This window comes from Pseudochaenichthys georgianus, chromosome 3 (genome assembly GCF_902827115.2).
Source record: "Pseudochaenichthys georgianus chromosome 3, fPseGeo1.2, whole genome shotgun sequence".
In the NCBI taxonomy this organism is placed as follows: domain Eukaryota; kingdom Metazoa; phylum Chordata; class Actinopteri; order Perciformes; family Channichthyidae; genus Pseudochaenichthys; species Pseudochaenichthys georgianus.
The window spans coordinates 4,114,948-4,125,792 of record NC_047505.1 but is presented as its reverse complement, the minus strand read 5'-3'; the positions used below and the strand labels follow the sequence as shown (position 1 = coordinate 4,125,792).

At 42.9% G+C, this 10,845-nt stretch overlaps 1 pseudogene; it reads left to right on the top strand.

Moving 5' to 3' along the window:
- The first annotated feature begins 876 nt into the window (after positions 1-876).
- Positions 877-3,602, top strand: LOC117441538 (uncharacterized; annotated as a pseudogene).
- Positions 3,603-10,845: the final 7,243 nt, after the last annotated feature.

Below are 10,845 nucleotides of genomic sequence, written 5' to 3'. Positions count from 1 at the left end.
AGAAAGATCAACGCTACAGTAAGTTCCTGTGAGATCCAACTTCTGTGGTCGACACATTTGAAATGAAAGCTTTCATTTGAGTTTAGCTGCGGGGATTAAGGATGTTTGAGAACTGTTATATAATTAATTGTTTGACAGTTTAAGGACCTGTATTGCTGTGTAGCCTTTGTTGGGCTAGCAGCTATAAAGGTGGAAGGACAGGTAACTAGACTCGGAAAAATCTCCGTTCTTGTAATTTGAAGCGCTGATCAAATAAAATCTTCTTTAGGTCTTTGTGGTTGTTTAAAGGTCTTAGTCTTCTTTTATGGTACTTACATTTAATTTAATTTCAAACCTTTATTTATCCAGTTTGTCCCTTGAGATCATAGATCTCTTTTTCAAGGGAGACCTGCAGCAATTAGGTTCCACATGAAACAACATAAAACAATAGAGGATATCATACAACATATTTACAAGCTACATTTACATACTTAGTTACCATAGTTTCAGAGCATTTCACTTTGACTTGCTTTAAAAACATATCATCATAAAATCGCTCAGTTTCAATTTTAGCTGTAGACTGTTCCAAGCAAGTGGCGCTACGCACATACAAGCTGTCTTACCTAAGACAGTCCTTGCTCTTGGCACATCTAACAATTAGTGCTGTCAAAATTATCGCATTAACGGCGGTAATTAATTTTTTGAATTAATTGCGTTAAAATATTTAACGCATTTAACGCATGTGCAGAATGGCCCGCCCCATACGTGCCACCAGTGGCAGCGCCAGGGTATGGCTGGGGTAGACTACACCCATACCAAGAAATGGCTTACCCCCTAAACACACCAGGAGCGTCTGCGCCACGCTGCGTTACGGCTGCGCCACGTTGCGACCTCCTCCTGCGACCTAACACACCAGGCGCGTTTCAAAACGTTGCGGAAGCGGAGCGTCGTGTGTGCAGCCTCGCAGTTGTTGTTGATTTTGGAATATTTCCTGGACATTTTGTACTTCTACAAGTAAGTAGGCTACGTAGTTAAATGGTTTATGTTTGTGTCTGTTTAAATCGGGTTTATTGTTGTTATTTCCTATGTTGTTGTGTTGTAGACTACAGACACAGTTAATAATAATTGTAATATTCCAGTTATAAACGACATGAATCAAAGATGTGTTGCTGTATTTTAGTGGTAACAAAATATGCATTCATCATCATAATTATTGTATATATATATAATTTACAGTGCCTGTAAACCGGAGGAGAACGCTGGCATGTATTCTCCTACTTGAAAGACTACGGGGGGGTTGGGGGGAGGAGAAGGAGCCGGTTTTGGGTGCACCCCCTCAACCAGCAAAGGAGACAACAAGGTGATTTTCATCACCTCGTGGCTGAGCTGAGGCTGGACAGCCAACGACATCACCAATATTTTCGGATGAGTGCAGAGCAGATGGATGAACTGCTGTCCCTCCTGGGCCCTGAACTGACCAGACAATCCACAAATGTCAGAGCTGCCATAGAACCCAAGCAGAGACTGGCTGTTGCACTGAGGTAAGATGCCCATTTCACAGACAATAAATCACTGACCACAAATTTAATAAACGTTTTAATTAGAAACATATCACCCAAAACAACATTTTAAACACCAACATCAAATAACAGCAAATCAACACAAAAAAAGGAACTATTTACAGTAAAAACAATATAAATTACAAGTCTTCATATTGAGACCCATCCTGCCATGCAGAGCCACTGTTGGAGAACAGCATGTTTGGGAATGGCCCTGTTGATTGGGCTTGTGGGGGTTGGGGTGGAGTTGGCCGAAGGGCTACTGGCCTGGAGGTGTGAGTGGAGTGTTGTGACGTGGGGGGATGGACAATTGGCTGCCAATGTTCCTGTGGTTGTGTACTCTCTCTTTGAAGACTATGGAAGGTGTTTAAAATAGCTATTTTTGCCCGATGTTTCCTGTCTATGTCCAGCCTTTGTAGCATAGGCACCAGACTCAGAGCAAAGTAGTATGACTCTTCAAGCTCTGAGTCTGGCATATGTGGTGTGGCTGGAGGTTCCTGCAGTAGAGAAATTAGTTGCTCCCCAAGGTCTGTGCTCTGTGGCCTCCTCTTTGTGGAACGCTGGGCCGCCGCTGCTGGTGTGGATCCCTGGGGGCTACGGGACCTAGAGGGCCTCCTCTCTGCAGAGGTTGTGGGTACCAGAGGTGGTGGGGCTGTAGGTGGTGTGGGTGTGCGTGGGCCTGAATATCCAGATGCTGCTCCTGGTGTAGATGCTCTCTCTATCTCTTCTAATGGGGAAGGATTTCCCAAGCTGCTTGTAGAACTATATTAAAAGAAACAACAACATGAAATCAATTAAAATATTTTTTCCTGGGATTAATTTATGCAATATGAACATATTTATGTAATTTAAAATAAAGTCTTTCATACCCTTTGCAATACATCATGACAAATTACAAAGTTACACAATTATATAAATAAAAAAATGTGCATACATACCTCCTTTGCTGTATATATGGCAAAATGAAGGACATTATATCTGAATACTTCCAGGCCTTCTGCGAGCCACCTGCAGATCCACTGGGGATGGACTTCTTCCGGTTTTTGACGAAAGCATCCCTCAGTGACTTCCATTTCGCCTTGCAAACGTCGACTGAAAAAAAGAATAGATTCCGATTAATAAAATGATTTCACTTATTAATTCTTTGCTTGTTTTTCCCTTCACAGATACTTGGCTTCCGGGGACTCACTGGTCAGCCTAGCATTCAGCTATCGCCTAGGATGCAGTACTGTGAGAGAAGCTGTCCATTTGGTGTGTGCAGCCATTGAAAAAATGATGATGGAGAGGTTCCTACCCAGGCCAACAGAAGACACGTGGAAGGAGGTTGCACAAGGATTCTGGGAAAAATGGAATTTCCCAAATTGCTTGGGAGCAATAGACGGAAAGCACATCGTCATCCAAGCACCACCACTGTCTGGGAGTCAGTACTTCAATTATAAGAAGACTTTTTCCATAGTGCTTTTGGCACTTGTTGATGCTGACTACAGGTTCCGAGTGATTCAAGTGGGGGACTTCGGAAGAACAAGTGATGGTGGGGTGTATGCCGGATCGGATTTGGGGAAAGGACTGGAGGCCAGAACACTTCATGTTCCAACCAGTACCTCTCTACCTGGTGCTGCTCACCTGGGTGAGATGCCATTCGTCATGGTGGGTGACGCAGCTTTCCCACTCAAGCCATACCTGATGAGACCATACCCTGGAAAGAACCTCACTCAACAAAAGAGGATTTTAAACTACAGACTTTCCAGAGCAAGGATGGTGGTGGAAAATGCCTTCGGCATTCTGGCCTCCAGGTGGAGAATCTTCCATCATCGCATCAACCTGCACCCGAAAAACGTGGACAAGCTTGTGGTGGCTGCATGCATCCTACACAACTTCCTGCTGGCCCCTAGTGAAAACCAGAGGTTGCTGGATGAGGAAGAGCAGCAAGGAAGACACATGGCACCAGTGAGAAACATGGGAGGAAACAGGGCATCAAGAGAGGCCTGTAATGTGAGGGAGGCTTTCTGCACCTTCTTCAACTCTCCTGAGGGCAGTGTGTCTTGGCAGGACAGGATGGTGTGATTACTGGAACACACACAAGTTACGACAAAATGATTGAAAGATGTGTTTTTTCATTCCAGCGAATTCGAAAAAGCAAAAAAGTATTAGTTGTTGTACTCTCAAAGACAGGTTATTGTTGCATTTGTAAAAAACTGTTCTTTATTTTTTATATCCTATGTTATTATGTATTTTTTTGATAATACATTTCATAATAAATAGTTTTGTCTGACAAATGACTGCCAAATTATTCTTGTCTGTCCTCACAATTTATCTGACTATAAATTCAAGGTTATACTCTGGGTAGTTGTTTTTTCAATGATGTAAAAAAATATTACAAAGCAAAATGTAGTAGCCCTATATTTGATGAATTACTGTACTATTGTACAATGGCACTTGTGAAATACAATTTCCTGTTTTACTACAATACCTCAGAGGGAAATATTATTTCTTCATTTTACATTTTTCTGATAGCTATACTTTAAAATGAATACAAAATAAATTGAATATTAAAATATATTATCATTATAATAAAACTATTGATCCCTGGGCAAAATTCACAAGCTAAAGTATAGTTAAAAAAACAGTATATAACAATATATATGATGGGAATTTATGCGCGCTGCGCCGCTTCAAAAATAGGATTCATCCTATATTTTAGAAATTCCTTGCGGCGAAGAGCTTCTGGGACGCGCCGAGCCGCGGCGTGGCGCGTCTGGTGGAACAGCACCCATTGACTAGAGTGGCCGCGATCCTTACGACCGCCGCGGCGCGGCCGTAACGCGGCGCAGACGCTCCTGGTGCGTTTAGGGGGTTAGCCCCACCATGAAAAATGATGTTAAAGTAAGCAAAATAAAGTCTGCCAACTCGCGCGGAGTAAATTGCACAGAGAGCAGTTAGTAAGATTGATTTCAGTAGCCACGGTTTTGAAAACATTTGTCACGTAGTGATCGTCTTCTCAATAGAACATCTTTGATAACGGCGTGGTGTTGTTGCAGGAAGTCCCGACGGAGCATACTTGTGCTGTAGTACAGGGGTGCACATAACTGGTACGCAGGTTATGTGCGTAATCTGAAATGCGTACCGTCACTTGTGTCACAAAGCGTATTTGCGTACCGACGTACTTGTGAAGCTTTTCCAGAAGGCGGTTAGATCACCGGACGACAGAGTCGGTCTCCGTGTGCACAGACAGGGCTGCTGTTAACGTTGGTCTGTACAACGGACTTGTGCCAAAACTACGCCAACCGGCTGCGGAGGGAGACTTTCCCCCACCCCCCCCCCTTCACTGGAGAACTGCGCTAAAACAGCTGATCACAACGTTCACGCTCTGTGGTCACGAAGTACTCCACTAGCCGCCGCCGCCCCCCCCCCGCCCGTCGACTTTCCTGAAGTACTCCCCCGTTGATAGAAATCAACAGGTAATGAATTAAGACCCCACGGTTTGATGATTGATAGGTGTGTGGGTTGTCTTTCATTTTGACACGCAGAAAAATGTTATAATAAACATAGATACTGTATGTTAAATGGATATATCCGCCTTCTTTCATTTATCTTTCCATTCCCACAACAATATACATTTATAAATGGCATATTTTGGACATAGTTCGAATGGTGATTAATCATGATTAATTAATTTTAAGCTGTGATTAATCTGATTAAAAATTGTAATCGTTTGACAGCCCTACTAACAATACTACATCATGCGATCTCAGACAATAGCTGCTTGCAACTCTCTGTGTTATCAGAGAGCAGATATAATACGGGAGTTTACCCAACAAAGCTTTATAAATAAACGTGTACCAATGACTGAGCCTCTTTACAGTATGGCAAACCTGCCTTGGTATACAGGGTACAGTGATGTGTAAGTGCTTTACAACTAGTAAACCTAGTCTAACCCTCAGCTTTTTAAGCAGGTTATTGACCTGAAGTTTAAAAGTGAGACAATCATCAAGCCAGATACCAAGGTATTTGTAACAGGCAACCACTTCAAGTATTATTCCTTGCGCAGTTACAATATCTAAAACAGGCTCTGGTGTCTTTTTTGCTTTAGAAAAGAGCATTACCTTGGTTTAGATGGACTTTTATTAATCCCTCGTGGGGAAATTGTTTCTCTGCATTTGACCCATCCTAGTGTTAGGAGCAGTGTGCTGCCACTTTGAACGGCGCCCGGGGAGCAGTGTCTTGCTCAGGGACACCTCGGTAGCACTTGGTCTTGCCGGGACTTGAACTGGTGACCTTCCAGTTGCCAAGCCAAGGCCCTATCGACTTCGCCACCACCGCCAACATTTAAAAGAAGCTTTAGTTCAGAGAGCTGAATAGTGTTAAAAACAGCCTGTAATTTAACACCAGCCTCTTTAATGGAGGGACCTGCACAGTACATCACGGTATCATCCGCATAAAAATGTAAAGTATCTTCATCCACATTATCACCTAAACTGTTGATGTAGATGGAGAATAAAAGTGGACCTAAAACAGAACCTTGTGGTACACCATTTGCAATGTTCAACCACTCAGAAGACAGCCCATCAAAATGAACACATTGGGACCTTTCAGAGAGGTAGTTCACAAACCACCCACTGCATGGCTGGACATGCCTTTACTGGATAGCCACTGCTTTAAAATGTGATGATCAACGGTGTCAAACGCTTTGGAAAGGTCCATAAACAGAGCTGCACAACTCTACTTATTATCTAAAATACTCGTAATGTCATTCACCACTTTCATTGTGGCAGTGATGGTGCTATGTTGCTTTCTGAAGCCTGACTGATGTTTAGACAGGATATCATTTTTACATAAAAACTCCTTTACTTAGACCCTCCAGAAAAACGTGGGCTAAAATCCTTGATTATGCGATTAAACATGCAGGGTTTGTATGTGATTGTATGCGGTGAAATATGCGGAAAGTTACGAAATATGCTAAATATTTTTTGGGAAATATTGGGCTGTCTTATTATTCTCTCTCACACACAACCTGCCACTAACGTTAAACCCCTTTACTATTCAATTAAACACATTCAATGTTTATTTATTGTAAAAGCAATTGGGCTATTTTAATCACACTCTCTCTCACACACGCACACACACACACACACACACACACACACACACACACACACACACACACACACACACACACACACACACACACACACTTCTCCGCCTCATTCTGTTTTCATTTACTCGTTCGTTATCTGACCAGCTTCAATCTTGTAGGCTTCTCACCTCGTTTCTTGTAGCCCTCGAAAGGGTTTTGGAGGTCGATGCCTCGGTGAACGTGAGTTGTTTGGCTTTCTTGTCCGCAGCAGCAGAAAGCATTTTCGAATGTTTGAATGAATCAAAGTGGGTCGTCACCGTCGATCTTCTCTTATGCTCCAACACAGTTGCACAGGGTGCAGAACAGTTTCCCCCCACTTTCGTGCAAGACATCGGGGTACTGCTTTGCCCGGTCTTTATCAGAAATGTTCGTCGGTAAATGAGATGGATTAGATTTTTTCGTCTTGGTGTTTTCTTTCTTGTGTGAGCTCCACGGTGTTGTTTACCTTCTGTGATGCGCGAGCTGATGACGTCGCGTCATCATCATCACTACTTCACGTCAAGACGAGTTAACTTTTTTTTCTCCTCAATTTTGTGTGGAAAAATGCGGGGATTATGCGCCCTTTTAAAAATCTGCGCCATTTTGCTGATTATGCGGTAAATTATGCGATCGCATAATCGTGTTTTTCTGGAGGGTCTATTTACTTGTTCACTCACTAGGCATTCGAGCATCTTCGCCATAACTGACAATTTAGAGATTGGCCTATAGTTATTTAAAATAGTTGCCTCCCCTCCTTTTAGTAAAGGCAAGACATAAACTGACTTCCATACTTTTAGAATTGCATTTGTGCTGAGGGAGAGGTTAAAAAGAGAAGTGAGAGGAGGAGCAATAAAATCTGCAGCTATCTTTAAAAAGAAAGGTTCTAAGTTGTCCGGGCCAGCCGGTTTCTTAGGATCTAGCTTAGACAAGGCTTCATGAACAACATTAACAGTAAAAGGAGTAAAAAAGGGTTTTCCAGACCACATTGTTCAGAGTCACGGACTGTGGTGTTCACAGAAGCAGAGTTAGAAACAGAATCAAACATAGAACCGCAGGACACAAAATGCTCATTAAAGCAATGTAGCATAGTAGCCCTGTCCGATATAGAGCCAGATGCTGTGGTAAGGCACGGAGGTAGCTCAATACGGATCTCACCGGTGGATATCGATTTTATGGCTTTCCAAAATTTCCTAGGATTATTTAGGTTTTCTGTGGTAACTGACAAAAAGTACTTCGACTTAGCACTTTTGACTTGTGATGTGAAGCTATTCCTTAGCTGCCTAAAACGCAGCCATTCTACCTCAGAGCCTGATTTCCTAGCCTTTGCTCAGGCCTTGTTTCTCTCATGAAGGAGACTGGACAGTTCAGCAGAAAACCAAGGATTGTCTCGTCCTTTTACTCAAAAATTACGCAGGGGTGCATGTCTATCAATGATCTCCATAAAACCAAGATAAAAATAAGACCATGCAATTTATACATCAGCACACAGATCGATTTTACCTCTAAGTGTGACTTTCAGCATGTGTCCTTCATTCCATAGTAAACATATTTTACTTACTGTAACTCAGTTGTAATGGTTGTCAATCAGACACAGAGTTGTCTTAATAAAGTAAAGGCTGAACATGACTGAGTTAAATCCAACAAACCCCCATCAGGAGAGGTGAAAACTCCTTAGAAGTCTTCCAGTTTTATGACTTGAAAAGCTTAAAGTATTGTAATATTGAATATAATGGGATATATCCAGCGGACTAGAAAGAGCTGTGTTGAGGTCAGGTGATTTTCAACATAAAGGGAAGCCATGACCCAAGTAAAATACTAATGTTCTCGTTACCCCATCTATAATGATGCTTTTCAAAACATATCAGCCTGCATATCATATTGGATATAGTTTTCCCTTACTCACCTACAAGGAAGAAAATATATTTATATTTTTAAATGGTCAAGTATAATTCATATTTCAGTATTATTACTCGAGGAACAAATGTTGCTTTGCAGTAAGTCTTTAACTTCCTGGAATCCAACCTGGTGTTGGTCATTTTTGTACTGGTATCTAGAGCATGTTTATGTTTGTGTCTTCTGTTCTGAGATGTTTCAACATTTAATCATTCTCAACTTGTCACATTCACATTCAGACACTTATCGTATTTTCAAATGCTAGCACACTCAAGCTGGTTTCTCCAAAATTACCTACCCCACCTTTAAGAATGCCTTGCATTCATCATTCATCATTGATTCATTTAATCAGATGCAGCGAGCCTTGACAAAGGATCAGTTACTGGGGTTACGTACTGTAACCCAGCTTCTATGAGTGAAGGGTCCCGCCGACACGTGCTCCGCCGGGTTTCCTGCCAACACCATGCCCTGTCCTGTTGGGGTTCCCATCGACGCCTGCTCCGCCGGGTTTCCTGCCAACACCATGTCCTGTCCTGTTGGGGGTCCCGCCGACGCCTGCTCCGCCGGGTTTCCTGCCAACACCATGTCCTGTCCTGTTGGGGGTCCCGCCGACGCCTGCTCCGCCAGATTTCCTGCCAACACCATGTCCTGTCATGTTGGAGATCCCGTTGACACCAACTCTTGCTCCGTCCAGGGTTCCACTGGCGCCGGCCCATGTTCCGTCCAGAGTTCCGTCTACGCCTGTCCCGCCAGGGGTCCCACCAGCTCCTGCTTTCGATCCCAGTACTCCGGCGATCCACCTGACACTGGAGGGGTCCCATTGCGTACGTCGTCCTCCGGAGCTATCCCGTCACCGCCTTCTTGCCCGACCTTGTGCCCGGTAGGGCTGTGCAATTAATCGTATTTTAATCGCGATTACGATTATGGCTTGCAACGATTATGAAAACAGCATAATTGACAAAATACGATTATTTTGCTGGGTGCGCTTTCGCCCCTCCCTAAAAGCCCACTCGGCCACGTGGAAGTGACATGTGTTGTGAGTGTTCAGCGCGAGCGAAGATGTCAGAACAAGAGCAGCAACTCGTTAAAAAGAAGGGTAAAACTATTTCCACTATTTGGAAGTAATTTGGCTTTCAGGAGTCCGACGTGGAGCAAAACAAAGTACAGTGCAGGATGTGTTACCAGGTTGTGTTGGCACCACACGCTAACACAACCAATCTCTTTAATCATCTGAAATACAACCACAACGTGCAATACGACCGGGCATTAATACAACAAAAAGCAGATGCCCGCTCGACTTCATCCACCACATTATCACAGTCATCGATTCAGGACGCATTGTACAGAGCAACGGCCTACGTGACGAGCTCGCAGAGACACAGAGATATTACAGGTGCCATTACATTTCACATCGCTAAAGATATGTGCCCAGTTAGCACTGTTAGCAACCAGGGCTTTAAGCAACGTGTCAACATGTTGGACAAGCGTTACGCGATGCCGTCTCTGTATTATTTCAGCAGGTCTGCGCTGCCTGCACTATATGACAAATGCCGTGGGGAAGTTGAGAGAGATGTGGCTTCAGCTGACTACTTTGCTACCACAACAGACCTATGGTCTAGCCGAGGGGTGCTCAACCAGTCGATCGCGAGATGTGTCTAAAAATAGAACAACAATATTCTGTTTTATCGTTAATGTCCTGTAACATAATCTTCCTGTGCCAGAATAATGCACTTGAACGCATTAAAGCTTTGTGATTGGCCGGCGTCACCCCATGTGTCGGGGCGTGGCTGAGGGTCTTCAGTCCAGGTGGCAATATTGTCACCTGCCTGCGCACATCTCTGAAACCAGACCGTGTAAACAGGCTGGTGTTTCTTGCAAAAAATCTTTAAGAGATGACATGAGCAGCCCTACCAGCATTTGCCATGGTGGCCTAACATTTTTATTTGGTCTTAAATTGTAGTTCAACATTTATTCTGGACCATGACGGTTGGCCAGCCTTCAACGTTTAACTGAGTGGAATAATGAATATGTTTTACCAAAATGTTGGCTATATGTTAAGGAGTTTTCAGTAGGTTGTGACAGTGCACTGCAACATATTTGATTTAATTTATTTTGGTCTAATTTATTTTTATTTATCATATTAATAATATATGTTTAGTATGGTTTTGGAAGTGCGCTCCAAATATTTGTTGATCTTGTTTATTGGTAAAATATTATTTGTTTTAAAGTTCAATAAATGGTCAATGAATAATCGTCAAAATAATCGTGATATCAATTATTGACCCAAATAATCGTGATAAT